We start from the raw sequence: 11,117 nt of genomic DNA, 5'->3' as shown, positions 1-11,117 counted from the left end.
TATTTCGGCGATGGCGTTCCGAATGTTTGTCTTCAGGTGAGCTAGGGTCTCTGGTCGATCGTTGTAAACAATAGACTTCAAATAACCCCATAGGAAGAAGTCGCATGGAGTCAAATCTGGAGAGCGCGCCGGCCAAGGGAGATCACCTCTGAGAGAGATGAGGCGGTCAGGGAAGTGTTCCCTCAACAATTCCATCGAGGCCCGTGCTGTGTGGGCCGTGGCTCCGTCTTGTTGAAACCACACATCCCCGACGTCCATTTCTTCCAGATGTGGAAGGAAAAATTCTTCGATCATCTTCCTGTATCGAGCTGCATTCACCGTGACAGTGCGCTCGTTTTCCTCAAAAAAATAAGGACCAATGATCCCGACCGACGAAATTGCGCACCAAACGGTAACACGCTCACAATGGAGAGGGATTTGGTGAAGTTCACGTGGATTTTCAGCACTCCAGTAGCGTATGTTCTGTTTGTTGACACAGCCGGAAAGGTGAAAGTGAGCGATGCTCTCTTGTCCAAAGCATGATCGAGACTGGCTGTAGGGGGAACAAAAATTGAGGACCTATCCTTTCGGACGCACCCCCTCCCAGCTTCCTACCTTCACCCCTTGCCGTTTGGCGCGTTTTTCAAAAAAGTAAGTTTCTCTGCCGCACCCTGTACAACAATTTGTTTGCCAGAAATCATAAATAAATTGCGTAGAACAAACCGAAATCGTCGCATCATCCTTCATCATGACACGCCAGCTGTCACATACGTCAAACCGTTGATTTTTTATCCAGTAATAATGTCGAATTGATGACTCATTGTCCGTATTCACCTGATTTATCATCTAATGACTTCTTTTTGTTCCCAAACATTAAAAATAAAATGCGTGGTGAGCGATTTGAGTCGCCTGAAGCAGCTGTTGAAACATTTCGTACACTGATTTCTGAGGTTACAGTCTTAGAGTGGAAAAAATGCTTCGAAAATTGGTTCGAGCGTATACAAAAATGTATCGATCTTAAAAGCAAATACTTCGAAAACAATAAAGGCATTTACCGAATTTTACATGTTTTTTTTTCATATTGTTTGCAGAAATTTTTCCAGCAGCCTATGTATATTAATTACACGACAATCTAATAACTGATGATCTAATTGTAACTTGATAAATGCTAAAGTTTATTCGTGGAATCGTTCGAAACGCGTGATATATTTTTCGTCTGAAGTGAAACTTTTGACCGGGACGTTGTATTTTTTACTTACTGATATAACGCATTGATTAATTGTAACTAATTATAACTAATAAAAATGCTGAAATTTATTCATAAGATCGTTCGATCGCATAATGTACTTTTCGGCTGAAGTATAAATTTTTCATTGTTCTTTTTTCGAAATAGTATCATGTTCCATGAACATCTTTACTATATAATGCGTGCGTGCGTGCGTGCGTGCGTGCGTGCGTGCATGTATTCATTGTTATTTATTTACATTTTATATTTATTCTCATCCGGATATTTATCCCGATTTTTCAAAACGTAGAAAAAAAACAATTTGATATATAATACAATCTTGTATATGTGTTATTTTAAACAATGCGAAAAATTGCAGAACGATTTGATATTTTCGCTAATAATAGAAATTCCCATTAGCCCATTGTTTCTTTTTTTTTATTCGCATTTTCATATTTTTATTCTTTTGTTCCAGATATGATGCTGCTGACGTTACACATTTAAATGACGTCACAGACGCCCTGTCAGACTTGATTGGAAGTACCACTGAAGATTTTAGGAAAGTGAATAGAAGATTGGGCAGGCGGCTGAGAAGGGATGAAGATCCTGATGACGATGTGTCATTTGTACAGCAGCAGCAACAGCAGCAGTGAGAAGCTTAATAATTATAAAAATTTATAAAAATTATACATATATACATACACATAACATTGTACATATACATATATGTATAAATAAATATACATATAAATACATATAAATAAATATACATATATAGATTACTCCATTGTCAACATTTATTTGCTTTCTTCCATCTTTCCTCCGACCATAGCGGTATCGCATTACGAGCACAGCATCGCGCGCCGACCGTGATCTTATAACGTGTCGATAACATCACCATGTTCGACAGAATCACCGCACTCTCATTAAATAGAATAAAAATTTCCATTAAAATATGAAAAAAAATACTTCAAATTATTATTGCTATAAGCCATACATACAATATATATAAATATCTTTGCGTGCGAGAAATTAAGCTGTGTTCGAGAAGAAAATAAAGCTACGTTAGAAAAAGATATCAACGCATAAAAGCGAGAAAGAGAGATGTAAGTATACTGTGAGTATACCAGGTAAGTTAGCGCAATAGGGATTGGTGGCGGCGGTGATGGGAGCCAGTGGCGGACTGCACCCGGAGGTGGCGGTGGGGACCAACTTGGAGACGGCGGTAGGGATCGACGGTGATGGACCGCGCCCGGTAGCAACGGATCGCGCCCGGCGGCCATTGATCCCGCGTCACGTCTTCATCGCGACGAGGACGCAAGTTTCCGCACACCTCCGCTACATAATTTCCAGCTACGTAATTCCCCGCACCCGGAACATCCTCGTCCCCCGCACCGCCATCCCCGCGACGTCACCCACTGTAATGTTATTTTCCTCCTCTCCTGTAACGTCACCCTCCCGCCTAATGACGTCACCTCTTGTGACGTCATCCACTTCCTTCTTCCCCTGTGATGTCATCCATCTCGCCTAGTGATGTCATCTGCCCCCCTTCCCGCGGACCCTCCGCGTCAAGGGTACCCCCCTGCTCCTCACCCCCCCCTTAGAGGACTCGAATTAGAATCCCCCTTATTACCCTACTCATACACAATAAGGAATATTGAAATCCGCCACGATCTTCAATCGCTAAAACTATCGAAATAAAAAAATAAAAATAATATTGTTAACCAATACTTGCTAATTGATCTCGTCCATTGGTCTCGAAGACATTATACTGCTTATGTATAAAGTCGGGTACGCACTGACATGAATAATGACCTAGGTCCTACGTATCAAAGCGTTGATCCTCAAAAAGAAATTAAACCACACCTCAATTTTTATATATGTTTAATTATGGAAAACTCATAAAAGGAAATACGTATATAAAAATATTTTATTATATTAATTTTAGAAAATAATAAAAAATTATGCACGAATTAATGATTAAAACAAAATAAAGTCACATCAGAAAAAATTAAAAAATTTTTTTTAATAAAAACTGCGAAAAAACAAACATGAAAAAATATAAAAATGTGAAAAATCAAAGAAAAATAAAAAAAACAAAAAAATAGTAAAAGAAACAAAAATATAATAAATAACAACCAAAAATGTAAAAAAAAAACAAAAAATAGATTTAAATCTTACCACGTTCTCGTCGTTTCGAACAATGCTAAAAGCATATAAAAACAATAGTCCTATAGTATTGACATTGTAACTCTACGATAGAACTGCGATGGAATAATCAAAACTCTTAAGAAGTGGCCAGCATATCACCTGTATATGCATATACACACATATACAGGGTGCTGCTGATAACTACAAATCAATAAGTCGAGTATATAATTTTAAATATATAACTTTTTTTAATATATATTAATATAATTTATAAATATTTATAAATATTTATTAATAATTATATAAATATTACAACTTTAAATACAAAGCGCCTTCCCGGTCCGAGTGTTAAGATGTTGAACTACTATCTAATATTGTACATTCAATTAAATTGAATTAATATTTCAGAAATAAATTGAGAGCCGATGAATGATTTCCAATCATATTGTTAATAATTATATATTTTTAAATATTTATTAAATTTCATTTATATGTTAGATATTAAGTCAGATATTATTTGTATTATTAAATACATATTTTATATCACATAATAGACATTACAAGCACGCGCTTCGCACGCACTACTGAACTTTTAACATTATATTAGGTTAAGTAAAAAGTCATCGCGTTTTTTTAAAAGACATCAGTAAAAACCGCAATTACTTTCTTATCAACAATATAAATATATCTTAATAGAGTAAAGTTTCAGCTTTAAAAATCTCTTTTTTAAATTATACGATACGACAATTTTTAATGGAGTTATGAGCAATTAAAGTCAAAATAATTCTTTTATTTAATCCGCGATAACTCAGTAATCAAAAGTCGTAGGAATATTTAAAAAAAACGATTTTGTAGGGAAAGTATCAAGCTTTCACGATATATAATCGAAAATTTTCTCAAATTCGTTTTGGACACGTTACAAATCCACAAAGTGAGAAGAAAATGTTTCGTCTTTTCCAGCTCGTAGTTTTTGGTATGTAAAAATTATCAAACTCATATAAACTTAAAAAATGTATAAGCTTTTAAAAAATGTATGATAAGCTTTTAAAAGTAGAGATTTCAAGCTTTAAAACCCTTTTTTTAAATTTGAATTTTATTCATTATTGACGAAGATATTGTATATACAACTTTGAGCTAAAAAATACGCGATGACTTTTTACTCAACCTAATATATACCATATATTGTATGTACAATACATATATGTATGTTGTTTTGTACTTTGCTGGATTTACTTCTGTAATATCAGAGAGGAAGTGAAATACGTGCACTCGTTGTTAACTTTTCGCTATCTTGTCTATTTTTTATTTTCTTACATGGACACCTAAATACCTCTCTTATCAATAGCTCGAAGTACAATATTCAAGGCAAAATTAACTATACCAAATTTATCTTACTAACAAATAAAATTCTTAGCATCATAAGGCTATTGCGCAAACATAAGCCCCCCCCCCCCACGTTGAAAACTTAGCGCTTTGAAATTAAATCACAATATAAAACTTGTAATACATGAATAAACAAATAAACTTCTCACGTTATTAAAGTAACATAAACGAACTAATTATGGTACAAATTTTAAACATATAACTCAAGTTAATACTAAAGCTACATCCGAATTTATTGTCCTTTATACGGTGCGTCCTTCCCGTCACAAAGTAGGCGGCAAAGCTTGTTTAGAACAATTCCGCTCTGCAAACAGTTCTGATAGCGGTCCTAACGGATACAACCCTGCCGATACCATCGGATCCAGCGTGTACCTCTTTAACTCGACCAAGCTTCCACTTGGAAGGTGGTAAATTTTCTTCTTTCAACAAGACCATCGTGTTAATCTCCAATAAAGAAAAGGGTACCCTCCATTTATTCCTTTGCTGTAACTCGGAGATATACTCTTTACTCCAGCGTTTCCACAGGTTTTGCTGCAATTGTTGAACTCTTTGTCAATTAAATAATCTTGATTCCTTCAAATGACTCAAATCCGGATCGGCTACCGAGGTAAAAGTTCGTCCAATAAGAAAATGAGCAGGAGTAAGTGGAGCGAGATCGTGCGGATCTGAGGATAAGGGAGTCAATGGTCGAAAGTTTAACAGCGCTTCTATTTGGATTAAAAACGTGTAAAATTCCTCAAAATTCAATAATGCCAGCTACTCGTTTTAAATAATATTTTGTTGCTTTCACTCTTGCTTCCCACAGACCACCAAAATGAATAAGATGGAATGAAATGCCATGAGATTCCTAAATCTTCTATCGAATCGCTCAGCTCTTTGCATTCTCTCGCGAAAAATTTTCCGAGGACCGCCAATTCGTTATTACCTCCAACAAAGCTAGTTCCGTTGTCACGTTCCGAATACATCTGTGCTAGCTTTCCGCGCTGCGATGCGAAACACCTTAAAGTCTTTGGTCAGGCCAGATACAATCTCCAAATGTAGGATCTTCGTAGAAAAACAGACAAAAAACATAATACTTATGTCTTATATTCTCTCTTCCTTTACGGTCTTTTACAGCAAAAGGCCCAGCATAATCCTTATTGTGGAAAAAGGGAACGCTACCGAAATCCGCGATCTTGGAAGATTACCCATCAACGTCTTTAATAATTGTGGGTTGATTCTAATGCATGTGACACAAAAGCGTGCAACTTTCCTAGCCAAGTTTCATTCTCCTAGTGGCCAGAATTGTTCTCGTATTGATGCCAATAATAGTGAAGACCCCGCGTATAACAACCTCACACGCATGCATTCGAAAAGCTGTTGTGTAAATATTTGACTTGCGTTTATGATTATCGGATGTTTTTTTATCCCTGTTAAATAATGAATTTTTTAATCTACCTCCTACTCGCAGTACCCTATTTTCGTCTAAAAAGGGCGTTAAAGGAGCTATTCTTCCCTTCTCAACTAGCACCCCAGCCTTAAGCGATCCTATTTCTTCCCTGAAAACGATAAGCTGAGAATGTTTCACTAACTCGACCAACGAATTTTCATATTCTTTGGAGCTTATGTCTCCCATAATTTTCTCTTTTATTTTGCGTATAAATCTACGACAATAAGTCAATATTCTAACTATTTTAGGCAATTTGGAATGTCGCAGAAATAATTCATCCACAATTGTACTGTTTGTAGTTTCTACAAAAAATGTTGATTTGCCCTTTGCAATACAGGTTCTATACTCGGCATTTTGAGCTAATTTTTGGGAGGTTTAGTTAAAAATTTAGGTCCATTCCAGTATACATATACCGGCGCCCTGTAACTTAACTAGAGTTGTTCCGCGTAACGACAATCCGTTGGATTGTCTGGGCACGTGTCTCCATGCGTTTATATCACTCAGTTCCTGAATACGCGCTACTCTGTTTGATTCAAAGACCGGAAGAAGATTGGGTTGTGTACCATCCAGTACTATTGTGGAACCACAACGTGACAGATTCCACGCTCAGGTCAACGGCTACAATTACTGTTCTAACTAATTTTGATAATAAATATGCGGCGCACAATTCCAAGCGAGGTATAGTCTATTCAATGTCTGTCTATTCAATGTCTGTCTATAGCAAACTAACTATAACATTATCTTCTGCGTCGACTGATCGTATACCATATATGCACGTACGCGCTTTTTGATGCATCCGAAAATCCATGCACTTGAGTCGAGACGCAAGTGCTTTGAAAAATTAGTCGCGGAATTTGTAACTTGTTAAGCTCCCATAACTGCTCACTGTAACGATGATGTAATTCAGCTGGCAAAGACTCATCCTATGACTTCTCTAACCACAACCTTTGTAACATTATTTTTACTAACACTACACAAGGAGTCAATAGCTCCAATAGGTTGAAAATTACCGATAAAATATATCTTTTTGTAATTTTGTTGCAGTTTGCTATATTAACTTCATACATTAAAATGTCGGCTTGCGCATTCCAGCTCACCCCTAACGTTCTCTTTTGCCCATCATTTAAAATTTAAACATTAGCTGCACCTTCACTATTTCCTCTTATTTCGCTTAAAACCTCTTGACTATTTGATACTCATTTTCGGAGTTCGAAACAATCCTTCGCGAGAATTTGTGATGTTTGAATCGCAATATTGATTACACCTTCCAATGTATCTGTTAAGAGATCGCCTACATAAAAGTCATTAAAAATTATATTTGCTATTTCTAGGTTTCTCCCGCTCACATTCTATACCCAACTGATGTAAGCACCTGATTGCTTGAAACGAACCCGCAGTCGTACCGTAGATTACTGTGTTTAATTCGAAGACTTTAACTGGATTATTTGAATGCTCTCTCCATAAAATTTTTTGTAACACCCTCCGCTATTAGAATTTGTCTATACATATAGCTATGTCCGCGGAGACAATATATGAATGCTTCCGAAAGCAAATAAGAATCGAGAACAAATCATTTTGTATTACCAGTCCTGACATTTGAATCGAATTTAGAGATAGCCCGTTTGTTGTAAGAGCAAATGCATCGAAAACCACTCTTATTTTTGTAATAGTGCTTTCCGCCCGCACGACGCAATGATGAGGCAAGTAATACAAAAACGTACACTACAGAATCTTTAATTACCTCCTTCATGTGCGCCAATAGTTCGTATTCTTTTAAGAACGTGACATAATCTTTACGTAACTCCAGATTTTTTTTAAATCTTTTTTCCATAGCTATTAAACGCGTCTGCGCTCGCGATCTTGATTCTCCCAAGCATGTTGGCGGTTCTTTAAGAGGCATTTGTACAAAACGTCCCTCCCTATTGTGACGTGTCGTTGTATATGCATCGTTTTTACAAAATGAGATTCGCAATTCCTTTTTTCTTGTCACAGTGCCCTTGTCTCTCAAAATTTAACCAATTGCTAAATTCATTTGTTTCAGCGAATTGCATTGTACAAAAGTTTTAGCTGCAGCGCTCATCGGACCTCCTATCACCCATCCCAATCTAGTTTTTTGCATAACAAGATTGTTGCTCAATTTTATTTGACCTACACAAAAAAAGGATATCCCAAAACCATTGGGCCTCTATCAATAAATCTATATGCCCGGGTATATTGAACGATGGATCGGCTAACTTCAAGTGAGAAGGAATTTGTACACCTTTTAGATCAATTCGCTCGCTATGCATTACGTCATCAACTATCTTCGGAACGATAAGACATATAGCTTTAAATCTAAAACCGCTATTACGCAACAATCTTGAGCTCGCATTTATGTTTAATTGTTAGTCCGGGTTGATTTAATGATACTATTTGCATATTTACAGGTTTCCTTTCGAGATTTAATTCGCCACATAAATCTTCCGATATAAAGTATGATTGAGCACATGAATCTACAAATGCACGAACCTTGCGTTTGGCCTTACTATTACCGCTAACGCTTACCAATGCTGTTGCTAAGAGTATGCTTGGCTCTTTGATGGCGCTAATTTGCTGAGCTCATTATTATTATTGCATTTTGCACAGACTGCACCTCTTTCTTGAAATGGAGTAGCGAGTTGTGCTTGCTATTGTATTTTCGACACATTCCGAAACCGTAATCCTTTAGAAAATGAGCTCTTCTAAGGTAGTTTATACACAACTTAAGATGCTTGACCTTTTCAGTTCATTCTTGCGGGTCTATTTCGAGGAAGTCGAGGGGGGTTTGTTTCTGCAATCACGTCCTCGTTTCCATAAAATCTTTTTCCCGCCAGCCATTTCTTCATATTGGGGAACAAATAGTAGTCCGAGGGAGCCAAGTCTGGAGAATAGGGGGGATGTGAGACGAGTTGGAACCCTAATTCCATTAATTTTGCGACCACAACTGCTGAGGTGTGAGCTGGTGCGTTATTGAAAATCACTCGACTTCCTCGATTCAAATGAATGCCAAACACAAACAAATAGACCGATCTGGCTGTAACTTGGTGTGTGTTCCTCCAAGAGATGCTACTAACTAAATCTAACCTTGATACGCGCCAGTAGTGCCATCAGCAGTGACTTTGCACGGACTTTTCAAACGACCCTCGTAAGTAACGAATCCCAATGCTCTGTCGGCTCTTGTAATTTCCTTAGCGCGCGCGTATACTTGGTAAAACTATCAACTATATCGTTTAATTGTGCGGCCGATTCACTATTTATAGCTTTCATTTTGAATATGGCTTCAATATGATTATGAATCAATAGTTTAGGATCATCGTACCGCCTAATAACGCGTCCCGAACTATTTCGTAATTCTGTTCTGTTAATATTCGTACTCATCAACTATTTGGGCTGCATGTCCCTCCAAAGCAGCCATTACATAATGAAACTTTTGAATGCTACTAATAGTACTCGGATTGTCGTGAATAATAGATTTATAAGTATCTCGAAATTTCAACCAATCTGATAATTCCCCTTTAAATTTAGGCAATTTTATAACGAGTAATTTAAGGCCTGACAGCCTGAATTTGTTCCGACCTAGAAAGGCGTCGTGGAATTAAATGGCAATTGATTGTTATATTGAAGTGTTTGTGCATTTGGTTGTATTTGAAGTTGCTCAAAGATATTTTCGACTGTATTTTCAGGTTGCGCATTAATTTGTGAAACGCCTATTCTCTTCAACAAAACTGCCTTTATTGGACGACCTCTTCCTAACAATTTGTTTGCTGTTTTTATAGTCTCGTAATATTCCGATTCAAAATGTTCACGGTATTCGATAGTTTCTTTAGGATCATCCGAGAGTTCGTCTGCTACACTACACACTTCCATACGACGTTAAAATAGTCATATGCCTACTGAGTCGCTGATTTATTTCGTCATTAGTCACTTCATCTAGAGATTGATTTTCGTTTGGATGTTTGGCTCCAGTCCCTTTTAGAAAATTTTTGAACGAGGTTATTCTTTAACGAAACTCGCTTTTTGTTGAGTGCACTTATTGTTTCCACTTTATAATCTATTCAAACTTGTAAACATTAAAAGAAATCAAATACGCTTATTATGCGCGAATAATGCCAAATAGTTACGCTTCTAAATTTAGAAATAATGTGAATGGGCATAATTGAGAACAAGGAAGGCTCGGTTACTTTCCTGCTATCCTGTACTTGCAACGCCACTGACTTCCTTGTTGGACGCCAATGCTTGCTTGATAACCTGTATCGATCGTAGATCCTCGGTCGATAATTGCTCGAACTGCCACTCGTTCTTGCTGGTGTAACGTCGTCCGATTTTCCCCTTTATATTCTACCTTGTTAATGGTTTTAGGAACGCCGGCTTGAACCCGCGCATTATTTTTAATCTCTATAACTACTTTTATGACTATTTTATTATTGATATTTTATCATTATTGTATTATTTTAATATAAGTACATAATTGCGAATATGCCCAACGACATGTAAATATTTTATTAGTTTTAAATTACTAAGTCTCTTTCATTATATTTTAATTTTGTTACTTACCTTTTATAATTATTATTCCATTATTCTCATTTTCATATTGTTAAATATAAAATATAATTAATATTAAGAAAATTCATGTATCACACTGTGCGAACATCAAGTACCATTACGCCTCAAGAGGAGCTACCGATCGATGCTGGAAGTAAACAGAGCCGCATACCATAATTATCTATCCAAAATATTAAGTCTAACGAAAGGACCGAGGCGTACATTCGGTAAAGAATACGGCTGATGACGACCTGGCAGTTGCTAACTGACTCCCGTGCTGATCGCACGCTTTTATTTTACTGTGTAATCTGAATTTCATTCTCGTATATCCATGTATTTCTCAAGTTTCCCTGCGTTTCGTCTTTTAACAATATATTCACTGCGTTCACT

The sequence above is a fragment of the Trachymyrmex septentrionalis genome, unplaced genomic scaffold (genome assembly GCF_001594115.1).
Source record: "Trachymyrmex septentrionalis isolate Tsep2-gDNA-1 unplaced genomic scaffold, Tsep1.0 scaffold272, whole genome shotgun sequence".
In the NCBI taxonomy this organism is placed as follows: Eukaryota; Metazoa; Arthropoda; class Insecta; order Hymenoptera; family Formicidae; genus Trachymyrmex; species Trachymyrmex septentrionalis.
Note: the sequence above shows the minus strand (reverse complement) of the source record.